The sequence below is a fragment of the Bos indicus x Bos taurus genome, chromosome 7, assembly GCF_003369695.1.
Source record: "Bos indicus x Bos taurus breed Angus x Brahman F1 hybrid chromosome 7, Bos_hybrid_MaternalHap_v2.0, whole genome shotgun sequence".
In the NCBI taxonomy this organism is placed as follows: Eukaryota; Metazoa; Chordata; class Mammalia; order Artiodactyla; family Bovidae; genus Bos; species Bos indicus x Bos taurus.
In genome coordinates this window covers 96,449,054-96,462,151 of record NC_040082.1, presented here as the reverse complement: position 1 = coordinate 96,462,151, position 13,098 = coordinate 96,449,054, and the positions used below count along the sequence as shown (strand labels likewise).

The window sequence follows — 13,098 nt, the reverse complement described above, 5'->3', positions numbered from 1 at the left end:
AAACTGGACTAAAAAATGCATGACTATGCAATCAGTTCAGTTCAGTCACACAGTCTTTTCTGACACTTTACAACCTCAAGGACTGCAGCACATCAGGCTTTCCTGTTCATTACCAACACCCGGAGCCTGCTCAAACTCATGTCCATTGAGTCAGTGATGCTATCCAACCATCTCAATCCTCCGTTGTCCCCTTCTCCTCCTGCCTTCAATCTTTCCTAGCATCAGGGTCTTTTCCAATGAGTCGGTTCTTCTTTACATCAGGTGTCCAAAGTATTGGAGTTTCAGCTTCAGCATCAGTTCTTCCACGGAATATTCAGGACTGATTTCCTTTAGGATTGACTAGTTGGATATCCTTGCAGTCCAAGGGACTCTCAAGAGTCCTCCCCAATACCGCAGTTCAAAAGCATCAGTTCTTCAGTACACAGCTTTCTTTATGGCCCAACTCTCACATCCAACATGACTACTGGAAAAACCATAGCTTTGACTAGATGGACCTTTGTGACTAAATGGACTGAGTGACTAAGCACAGCACAGTACCCCTCCCAGCTCCTCAGCAATCACTGTGGGAGGTGGCGTATCACAGTTTTGGCAGCCCTCATTCACATTTGTGAGGTTCCCTGCTGGTCTAGTGCTAGGATTTGGCACTTTCACCACCACAGCCCGAGTTCAATTCCTGGTCCGGGAAGCCTTTGGGGGGCATCCCAGGTGGCTCAGTGGTAAAGAATTCACCTACCAGTGCAAGAGCCACAGAAGACATAGGTTCAGTCCCTCAGTCAGGAAGATCCCCTGGAGAAGGAAATGGCAACCCAATCCAGTATTCTTGCCTGGGAAATCCCATGAACAGAGGGGCCTGGCAGGCTACACTCCATGAGGTTACAAAGAGTCAGACACAATTTAGAGACTAAACAACAACATTCACATTTGGGGGACTGAAATCACTGATGGCTGTGACATTTCTTATTTATTGATATGGCAGGAGATATTTTCATTACACATGGGGAAATCTATTTCTTATTCAATATATTTCATTGAATGTTTGTGTTTAGTCACTCAGTCATGTCCAACTCTTTGCAACCCCATGGACTACAGCCCACCAGGCTTCTTTGCCCTTGGGGATTCTCCAGGCAAGAATACTGGAGTAGGTTGCCATGCTCTTCTCCAGGGGATCTTCCTGACCCAGGGATCAAATCCACATCTCCCACATTTCAGGTGGATTCTTTACCATCTGAGCCACCAGAGAAGCCCACTTTTCTGTGATCATAGATTGTCATCCCAAAAGTTCCTTGCTCTCCTAACATTCTTCAGACCAGTGTAATGAAAAAGGTAAGTAACATAGAAACCAGTGGGAAAAAACAGTATAAAAACAAAGATGAACAAACAAAAAAACTGGATTTGAGACACTCAGAAATATTGCTGAAGGTACCAGGGCCTATGACCCCAATACTCAGCTATAAAATGGGACACATTGTTAGGGTCCACAAGGGGCTGATAGTGTATTGTTTAAAAATGGCCCATTGTGGTGACCTGGCAAGCAAAGGATGAAGTCACAGTGGCTACATTGCCCTGGTGACACCCTGTTTTTTCCTTAAGACAAGATCCTGTTTTTCCCTGCTGGTGCCAGTTTCTCAAGACTACATGACCACCCAACCATAAAACCCCTCTAACTATGTGAACACAAGACCCCAGCTGCATGCTAAAGATAAACTAAGGACCCCCTCCCTTCAGGGCACAATTTCCTATCGATAGGGTATAAGAAGTGTTGGCTGTAAAGGGAGAGCACTGGTTCTCTCTAAAGCCAGTCACTTTCTTTCTTCCTATAATAAATCTCTTTCTGCCTAAATACCCAGCTAGCTCTCTTTTGATCTGACTCACCTTACACATCTGGGTCATTTCTAATGACGTTGATGAACCTTAAGTCTATCATACAGAGGTAAAGCAAGGGAAAGACAAATACTGTATATTAATGCATCTATATGAAATTTAGAAAGATGGTACTGATGATTCTACATGAAGGTCAGCAAAGGAGACACAAATGTAAAGAACAGACTTTTGGATCAAATGTGAATATTTTGTTTGTGAATTGCTAGAATCCAAAATATGGACACAGTGTTGCATGCCCATTTGTTTGTTTCCTTTCTTTCAATCTTCTCTTCTTTTTCAAAAGGTGTCAAAGCTATATGGACCCACAGAACCTAACAAATGACTCAGAATTCTTCCTCATGGGACTCTCAGATGAAAAGAACAGCAGCCTTTGTTCTTTATCCTCTTCCTATCAATGTACCTTGTGACCATGCTTGGGAACCTGCTCCTCTTCCTGGCTGTCATCTCTGAGCCCCACCTCCACACTCCCATGACTTCTTCCTCTCCAACCTATCCTTGGCTGACATCAGTTTCACCTCCACCACAATCCCAAAAATAATTCCGGACATTCAGACTCACTGCAGGGTCATGTCCTATGCAGGATGCCTGACACAGATGTCCTTTTTTATGCTTTTAAAGGTGTTTGGATAGTCTCCCCCTGACTGTGATGGCCTATGACCAGTTTGTAGCCATCTGTCACCCTCTGCATTACTTGGTCATTATGAACACATGTCTCCGTGGCTCATTGGTTTGGTATCACTTTTCATTAGTCTCTTGGTTTCCCAGATGCACAATTCAATGGTGTTAAAACTCACCTACTTCAGATGTGGAAATTTCTCATTTCTTCTGTGACCCTTCTCAACTCTTCGACTTTGCATGTTCTGACACTCACCAATAACACAGATGTGTATTTTGGTGCCATCCCTGGTTTTCTGCCTATCTCAGGCATCTTTTTCTCTTATTATAAAACTGTTTCCTCTATTCTAAGGTCCCTTCATCAGGTGGGGGGAATAAATCTTTCTCCACCTGTGGCTCTCACCTGGCAGTTGTTTGCTTATTTTATGAAACAGGTCTTGGTGTGTACCTCAGCTTAGCTATCTCACAATCTTGCAGGAAGGATACAGCAGCCTCAGTGATGTACACTGTGGTCACCCCCATGCTGAACCCCTTCATCTACAACGTGAAGAACAGATATGTCAAAAGGGTCATGTGGAGGTTTGTCAGTAAAACAATCTGTTTCTAAAAACTGTTTTGTTTTGGGTTTTTTTAGTGGATGGGATATAGAATACAAATCTATATTTTTAAATTAATTTATTTATTTTAATTGGAGGCTAATTACTTTACAATATTGTAGTGCTTTCTTCCATACCTTGACATGAATCAGCCATGGGTGTACATGTGACCCCCATTCTGAGCCCCCCTCCCGCTTCTCTCCCCATCCCATCCCTCGGGGTCATCCCAGTGCACTGGCCGTGAGCACCCTTTCTCATGCATTGAACCTGGACTGGCGATCTGTTTCACATATGATAATATACATGTTTCAATGTTATTCTCTCAAATCATCCCACCCTCGCCTCCTCCCACAGAGTTCAAAAGTCTGTTCTTTACATCTGTGTCTCTTTCACAGTCTCACATATAGGGTCATTGTTACCATCTTTCTAAATTCCATATATACGAGTTAATATACTGTCTTGGGTTTGGGTTTTTTTTTTTTTTTCCTGAGTTACTTCTCTCTGTTTAATAGGCTCCAGTTTTATCCACCTCATTAGAATTGATTCAAATGCATTCTTTTTAATAGCTGAGTAATATTCCATTGTGTATATGTACCACAGCTTTCTTATCCATTCATCTGCTGATGGACATCTAGGTTGCTTCCATGCCCTGGCTATTATAAACAGTGTTGCGATGAACATTGGGGTACACGTGTCTCTTTCAATTCTGGTTTCCTCAGTGAGTACACCCAGCAGTTGGATTGCTGGGTCGAATGGCAGTTCTATTTCCAGTATTTTAAGGAATCTCCACACTGTTCTCCATAGAGGCTGTACTAGTTTGCATTCCCACCAACAGTGTAAGAGGGTTCCCTTTTCTCCACACCCTCTCTAGCATTTATTGCTTGTAGACTTCTGGATAGCAGCCATTCTGACTGGCGTTAGATGGTACCACATTGTGGTTTTGATTTGCATTTCTCTGATAATGAGTGATGTTGAACATCTTTTCATGAGATTGTTAGCCATCTGTATGTCTTCTGTGGAGAAATGTCTGTTTAGTTCTTTGGCCCATTTTTTTATTGTGTCATTTACTTTTCTGGAATTGAGCTGCAGGAGTTGCTTGTATACTTTTGAGATTAATTCTTTGTCAGTTGCTTCATTTGCTATTATTTTCACCCATTCTGAAGGCTGTCTTTTCACCTTGATTATAGTTTTCTTCATTGTAAAAAAGCTTTTAAATTGAATTAGGTCCCATTTGTTTATTTTTGCTTTTATTTCCAACATTCTTGGAGGTGGGTCATAGAGGATCCTGCTGTGATTTATGTTGGACAGTGCTTTGCCTATGTTTTCCTCTAGGAGTTTTATAGTTTCTAGTCTTATATTTAGATCTTTAATCCATTTTGAGTTTATCTTTGTGTATGGTGTTAGAAAGTGTTCTAGATTCATTCTTTTACAAGTGATTGACCAGTTTTCCCAGTACCACTTGTGAAAGAGATTGTCCTTTCTCCATTATATATTCTTGCCTCTTTTGTCAAAGATAAGGTGTCCAAAGGTGCGTGGATTTATCTCTGGGCTTTCTATTTTGTTCCATTGATCTATGTCTTTGTGCCAATACCATACTGTCTTGATGACTGTTGCTTTCTGGTATAGACTGAAGATAGGCAGACTGATTCCTCCAGTTTCATTCTTCTTTCTCGAGATTGCTTTGGCTATTCAAGGTTATTTGTGTTTCCATACTAATTGTGAAATTATTGGTTCTAGTTCTTTGAAAAATACCATTGGTAACTTGATAGGGATTGCATTGAATCTATACATTGCTTTGGGTAATATACTCATTTGACCTCAAGAAACAAGAGAAAAATTAAATAAATAACCTAACTTTACACCTAAAGCAACTAGAAAAAGAAGAAATGAAGAACACCAAGGTTAGTGGAAGGAAAGAAATCATAAAAATTAGGGCAGAAATAAATGAAAAAGAAACAAGGAGACTATAGCAAAAATCAACAAAACTAAAAGCTGGTTCTTTGAGAAGACAAATAAAATAAACAAACCATTAGCCAGACTCATCAAGAAAAAAAGGGAGAAGAATCAAATCAACAAAATTAGAAATGAAAATGGAGAAATCACAACAGAAAACACAGAAATACAAAGGGTCATAAGAGACTACTATCAGAGCAACTATATGCCAATAAAATGGACAACTTGGAAGAAATGGACAAATTCTTAGAAAAGCATAACTTTCCAAAACTGAACCAGGAAGAAATAGAAAATCTTAACAGACCCATCACAAGCACAGAAATCAAAACTATAATCAAAAATTTTCCAACAAACAAAAGCCCAGGTCCAGACAGCTTCACAGCTGAATTCTACCAAAAATTTAGAGAAGAGCTAACACCTGTCCTACTCAAACTCTTCCAGAAAATTGCAGGGGAAGGTAAACTTCCAAACTCATTCTATGAGGCCACCATCACCCTAATACCAAAACCAGACAAAGATGCCACAAAGAAAAACTATAGGCCAATATCAATGATGAACATAGATGAAAAAATCCTTTACAAAATTCTAGCAAACAGAATCCAACAACATATTAAAAGGATCATATGTCATGACCAAGTAGGCTTTATCCCAGGGATGCAAGGATTCTTCAATATTTGCAAATCAATAAATGTGATACACCACATTAACAAACTGAAAGATAAAAATCATATGATTATCTCAATAGATGCAGAGATAGCCTTTAACAAAATTCAACATCCATTTATGATAAAGAAAAATCCTCCAGAAAGCAGGCATAGAAGGCACATACCTCAACATAATAAAAGCTGTATATGATAAACCCACAGCAAACATTATCCTCAATGGTGAAAAATTAAAAGCATTTCCCCTAAAGTCAGGAAAAACACAAGGGTACCCACTCTCACTGCTACTATTCAACATAGTTTTGGAAGTTTTTGCCACAGCAATCAGAGCAGAAAAAGAAATAAAAGGAATCCAGATTGGAAAAGAAGAAGTAAAACTCTCACTGTTTGCAGATGACATGATCTTCTACATAGAAAACCTAAAAGACTCCACTAGAAAATTACTAGAGCTAATCAATGAATATAGTAAAGTTGCAGGATATAAAATTAACACAGAGAAATCCCTTGCATTCCTGTACACTAACAATGAGAAAACAGAAGGAGAAATTAAGGAAACAATTCCATTCACCATTGCGATGAAAAGAATAAAATACTTAGGAATAAATCTACCTAAAGAAGCAAAAGACCTATATATAGAAAACTATAAAACACTGATGAAAGAAATCAAAGATGACACAAATAGATGGAGAAATATATACCATGTTCATGGATCAGAAGAATCGATAGTGAAAATGAGTATACTACCTAAAAAAATGTTTTAAAAAATTTCTCATGCATTCTAATTTTCCTTTGTTAACCACACAGAGCTTAAAGCACTCTAAGATTTTTGTAAATTAATTTTTGTTGGAGTATATTTGCTTTACACTGTTGTGTTAGTTTCTGCTGTACAGCAAAGTGAGTCAGTTTTATATATGCATATATCCATTCTTTTTCGGATATCCTCCCCATTCAGGTCACCACAGAACACTGAGTAGTGTTCCCTGTTCTATGGAGTAGTTTCTCATTAGTTATGTATTTTATACATAGTGTCTATAGTGTATATATGTCAATCCCAATCTACCAATTCATCCCACTTCCCTTCCCCCTTGGTATCAATAGGTTTGTTCTCTACCTCTAAAAGCACTCAAAGATTTAAAAGATACTGTGTACATATGGAAGGAAAACACTAAATGTAGTTATCATTCTTGTCAGCTCTTCTGAGATTGATATATTTCTTTTTTTAAAAAAGAAATTATTTTATTTAAAAACAGGTTCCCTGTTGCCTTTATCTCCTTTTTTTTTAATTTTATTTTATTTTTAAACTTTACATAATTGTATTAGTTTTGCCAAATATCAAAATGAATCCGCCACAGGTATACATGTGTTCCCCATCCTGAACGCTCCTCCCACCTCCCTCCCCATACCATTCAAATAAATGAATTGAATACCATCAGTGTTTAATCCGGGATGCCTCAGACCATTACATTTTTCTGCTGACACAATGAAACCTTGACCAGGTTGAAGACAGAAACTGAAATTCATCTATTTGTACTCTAATGTAGCACAGAGAGGGCAGAGATTAGGCACAGCTCTACTTTGTACAACATTGAATAAATTACCCCACTACCTCATAAGAAAGAGTAAAGACAATTTAATATTTATACATCCAGTATTTTTTCTCTGTCCTATAACTCTTCTATCAATGTCCCTAAGAACACTTGTGAAGGAGAGGAAAAAAATATGATTTGCTTTAAAATCATAAAAATATGGTAACTGCATATGATAATCTTGATACATGCAGAAAAAGCCTTTGACAAAATTCAGCACCCATTTATGATTAAAACTCTTCCAAAAAATGGACATAGAAAGAACATACCTCAACATAGTAAAGACCATATATAATGCACCTACAGCAAACATTATTCTCAATGGTGAAAACCTGAAAGCATTCCCCCTAAGATCAGGAACAAGACAAGGGTGTCCACTTTCACCACTATTATTCAACATAGTTCGGGAAGTCCTAGCTACAGCAAATAGAGAAGAAAAAGAAATAAAAGAAATTCAGATTGGAAAAGATGTAAAACTCTCACTGTTTGCAGGTGACATGATACTGTACACAAAAAAACCCTAAAGATAGTATTAGAAAATTACTGGAACTAATCAGTGAATTTAGCAAAGTTGCAGGATACATAATCAATATACAGAAATCACTTGCATTTCTATATAGGAACAATGAAAAACCAGAAAGAGAAATTAAGGAATCGATCCCATTCAACACTGGAAAAAAAAGAATTAAATATCTAGGAATAAGCTTACCTAAGACCATCGCCATGGAAAAGAAACAAAAAAGCAAAATGGCTGTCTGGGGAGGCCTTACAAATAGCTGTGAAAAGAAGAGAAGCAAAAGGCAAAGGAGAAAAGGAAAGATATAAGCATCTAAATGCAGAGTTCCAAAGAATAGCAAGGAGAGATAAGAAAGCCTTCCTCAGCAATCAATGCAAAGAAATAGAGGAAAACAACAGAATGGGAAAGACTAGAGATCTCTTCAAGAAAATTAGAGATACACAGGGCACATTTCATGCAAAGATGGGCTCAATAAAGGACAGAAATGGTATGGACCTAACAGAAGCAGAAGATATTAAGAAAAGGTGGCAGAAATGCACAGAAAAACTGTACAAAAAAGTTCTGCATGACCAAGATAATCACGATGGTGTGATCACTACCTAGAGCCAGACATCCTGGAATGTGAAGTCAAGTGGACCTTAGAAAGCATCACTACAAACAAAGCTAGTGGAGGTGATGGAATTCCAGTTGAGCTATTGCAAATCCTGAAAGATGATGCTGTGAAAGTGCTGCACTCAATATGCCAGCAAATTTGGAAAACTCAGCAGTGGCCACAGGACTGGAAAAGGTCAGTTTTCATTCCAATCCCAAAGAAAGGCAATGCCAAAGAATGCTCAAACTACCGCACAATTGCACTCATCTCACACGCTAGTAAAGTAATGCTCAAAATTCTCCAAGCCAGGCTTCAGCAATATGTGAACCATGAACTTCCAGATGTTCAAGCTGGTTTTAGAAAAGGCAGAGGAACCAGAGGTCAAATTGCTAACATCCGCTGGATCATCGAAAAAGCAAGAGAGTTCCAGAAAAACATCTATTTCTGCTTTATTGACTCTGCCAAAGCCTTTGACTGTGTGGATCACAATAAACTGGAAAATTTTGAAAGAGATGGGAATACCAGACCACTTGACTTGCCTCTTGAGAAATCTGTATGCAGGTCAGGAAGCAACAGTTAGAACTGGACATGGAACGACAGACTGGTTCCAAATAGGAAAAGGAGTACGTCAAGGTTGTATATTGTCACCCTGCTTATTTAACTTATATGCAGAGTACATCATGAGAAACTCTGGGCTGGAAGAAGCACAAGCTGGAATCAAGATTGCCAGGAGAAATATCAATAACCTCAGATATGCAGATGACACCACCTTGTTGGCAGAAAGTGAAGAGGAACTAAAAATCCTCTTGATGAAAGTGAAAGTGGAGAGTGAAAAAGTTGGCTTAAAGCTCAACATTCAGAAAACTAAGATCATGGCATCTGGTCCTGTCACTTCATGAGAAATAGATGGGGAAAGAGTGGAAACAGTGTCAGACTTTATTCTTTGGGGCTCCAAAATCACTGCAGATGGTGACTGCATCCATGAAATTAAGACCCTTACTCCTTGGAAGGAAAGTTATGACCAACCTAGATAGCATATTCAAAAGCAGAGACATTACTTTGCCAACAAAGGTCCGTCTAGTCAAGGCTATGGTTTTTCCAGTAGTCATGTATGGATGTGAGAGTTGGACTGTGAAGAAAGCAGAGAGCTGAAGAATTGATGCTTTTGAACTGTGGTGTTGGAGAAGACTCTTGAGAGTCCCTTGGACTGCAAGCAGATCCAACCAGTCCATTCTGAATGAGATCAGTCCTGGGATTTCTTTGGAGGGAATAATGCTAAAGCTGAAACTCCAGTACTTTGGTCACCTCATGCGAAGAGTTGACTAATTGGAAAAGACTCTGATGCTGGGAGGGATTGGGGGCAGGAGGAGAAGGGGATGACAGAGGATGAGATGGCTGGATGGCATCACTGACACGATGGACATGAGTCTCAGTGAACTCCGGGAGTTGGTGATGGACAGGGAGGCCTGGCATGCTGCGATTCATGGGGTCGCAAAGAGTCGGACACGACTGAGCAACTGAACTGAACTGAAAGGAAACAAAAGAACTGTACACAGAAAATATAAGACACTGACGAAAGAAATCAAAGATGACAGAAACAGATGGAGATATTCCATGTCTGGATAGGAAGAATCAATATTGTGAAAATGACTATACTACCAAATGGAATCTACAGATTCAATGTGATCCCTATCAAACTACCAATGACATTTTTCACAGAACTAGGACCAAAGAAGTCACAATTCATATGGAAAAACAGGGACCCCGAATAGCAAAACAGTCTTGAGAAAGAAGAATGGAGCTGGAGAAATCAACCTTCCTGACTTAAGATTATACTACAAAGCTACAGTCATCAAGACAGTATGGTACTGGCACAAAAACAGAAGTATAGACCAATGGAACAAGATAGAAAGCCCAAAAATAAACCCATGCACCTATGGGTAACTTATTTTTGACAAAAGAGGCAAGAATATACAATAAGGCAAAGACAGCCTCTTCAATAAATGGTGCTGGGAAAACTGGACAGCTACATGTAAATGAATGAAATTAGAACACTTCCTAACACCATACACAAAGATAAACTCAAAATGGATTAAAGACCTCAATGTAAGATAAGAAATTATAAAACTCTTAGAGGAAAACATACGCAGAACACTCGATGACATAAATCAAAGCAAGATCCTCTATGATCCACCTCCTAAAGTAATGGAAATAAAAACAAAAATAAACAAATGAGACCTGATTAAACTTAAAATCTTTTGCACAGCAAAGGCTTTAGCAAGGTGAAAAGACAACCCTCAGAATGGGAGAAAATAATAGCAAATGAAGCAACTGACAAAGGATTAATTTCCAAAATATACAAGCAGCTTATATGACTCAATGCCAGAAAAAAACAAAAAAAACCCAATCAAAAGGTGGGAAAAAGACCTAAACAGGCATTTCTCCAAAGAAGAAATACAGATGGCTAACAAACACATAAAAATATGCTCAAATCGCTCATTATTAAAGATGCAAATCAAAACTATAATGAGATATCACCTCACACCACTTAGAATGACCATCATTTAAAATGTCTACAAACAATAAATGCTGGAGAGGGTGTGGAGAAAAGGGAATGCTCTTGCATTGTTGGTGGGAATCTAAATTGATACAGCCACTATGGAAGATGGTATGGAGATTCCTTAAAAAACTAGGAATAAAGCTACCATATGACCCAGAAATCTCACTCCTAGCCACATACCCTGAGGAATCAAAATTGAAAAAGACACATGTATCCCATTGTTCATTGCAGCACTATTTACAATAGCTACAACATGGAAACAATCTAGATGTTCATCAATGGATGAATGGATATAAAAGTTGTTTTACGTATACACAATAGACTATTACTCAGCCATAGAAGGAGCACATTTGAGTCAGTTCTAATGAGGTGGATGAACCTAGAATCTATTATACAGAGTGAAGTGAGTCAGAAAGAGGAAGACAAATATCATATTCTAATGGATATATGTGGAATCTAGAAAAATGGTATTGAAGAAGTTATTTGCAGGGCAGCAATAGAGAAGCAGACATAGAGAATAGATTTATGGACATGGGGAGAGGGGAGGAGAGGGTGAGATGTATGGAGAGAGTAACATGAAAACTTACATTACCATATGTAAAATAGATAGCCAACAGGAATTTTTTGTATGTCTCAGGAAATCCAAAGAGGGGCTTTGTATCAAGGTAGAGGGGTGGGATGGGGAAGGAGATGGGAGGGAGGTTCAAAAGAGAGATGATATAAGTATACCTATGGCTGACTCATGTTGAGGTTTGATAGAAAACAACAAAATTGTGTAAAGCAATTGTCCTTCAGTAAAAAATAATTTTAATTTTTAAAAATATGGTTTGGGTTTATTATCAGGACATTCAATAGGATATATTTTTTCTCTAATGGTAACTGCAAGATTGGGACTCATAGACCAAAGTATGGGATTTGAATATTTCTGCACAAAATAACTGTGGTGTTGGAGAAGACTCTTGAGAGTCCCTTGGACTGCAAGGAGATCCAACCAGTCCATTCTGAAGGAGATCAGCCCTGGGATTTCTTTGGAAGAAATGATGCTAAAGCTGAAACTCCAGTACTTTGGCCACCTCATGCGAAGAGTTGACTCATTGGAAAAGACTCTGATGCTGGGAGGGATTGGGGGCAAGAGGAGAAGGGGATGACAGAGGATGAGATGGCTGGATGGCATCACTGACACGATGGACATGAGTCTGAGTGAACTCTGGGAGTTGGTGATGGATAGGGAGGCCTGGCATGCTGCGATTCATGGGGTCGCAAAGAGTCAGACACGACTGAGTGACTGATCTGATCTGATCTGATCTGCACAGAATAAAGGGATAAAAAGTGAGGACAGAAATTTCTCAGTGATGCATCAAATACTGAATGTGAGAAGATTCTTGTTTTCTTTACAGATACTCACCATGTAAAGAAAACTCAGTCAAGCACAAAGCAAATTGCTAATTTACTACATAAAAACCAATATCTATCTTTTATATACACCATGTCTTCTACACTCATCCTTAGCACTGACTCTAATGCCTGATCCCTTCTCCCCACAACGCTATGACTTCAGTTTAACACTTTTACCATTGCCCACATATTTTAAAGAGGCCCAATACTCTCCTTATCTCTCTGTAATTAACCCTACTCAGTTGCCATCTGATCAAGGATACTCAAGGCTTCCTGGGTAGCTCAGCTGGTAAAGAATCTGCCTGTAATGCAGGAGACTCCAGTTCCATTCCTGGGTTGGGAAGATCCCCTGGAGAAAGGATAGGCTACCCACTCCAGTATTCTTGGGCTTCCCTGGTGGCTCAGACGGTAAAGAATCTGCCTGCAATGTGGGAGACCTGGTTTGATCCCTGGGTTGGGAAGATCCCCTGGAGAAGGGCGTGGCAACCCACTCCAGTGTTCTTGCTTGGAGAATCCACATGTACAGGAGAGCCTGGTGGACTATGATTCATAGAGTCACAAAGAGTCTGACATGACTGAGTGACTAAGGACAGTTTAGCACCAGGATACTCATCATAAAAGGGGGAATTGGGAAAAGAAGCAGCACATGTCACATTTATGGTATAAGCATAATGAACCTTGGTTTTCATGTCCCATGTTCTATAGATTCATCTTTGTCATTTATCCTATAATCTTATCTCT

At 39.1% G+C, this 13,098-nt stretch overlaps 1 pseudogene; it reads left to right on the top strand.

The window, feature by feature from the left end:
* The first annotated feature begins 2,527 nt into the window (after positions 1-2,527).
* LOC113896350 lies at positions 2,528-3,103 on the top strand (annotated as a pseudogene).
* Positions 3,104-13,098: the final 9,995 nt, after the last annotated feature.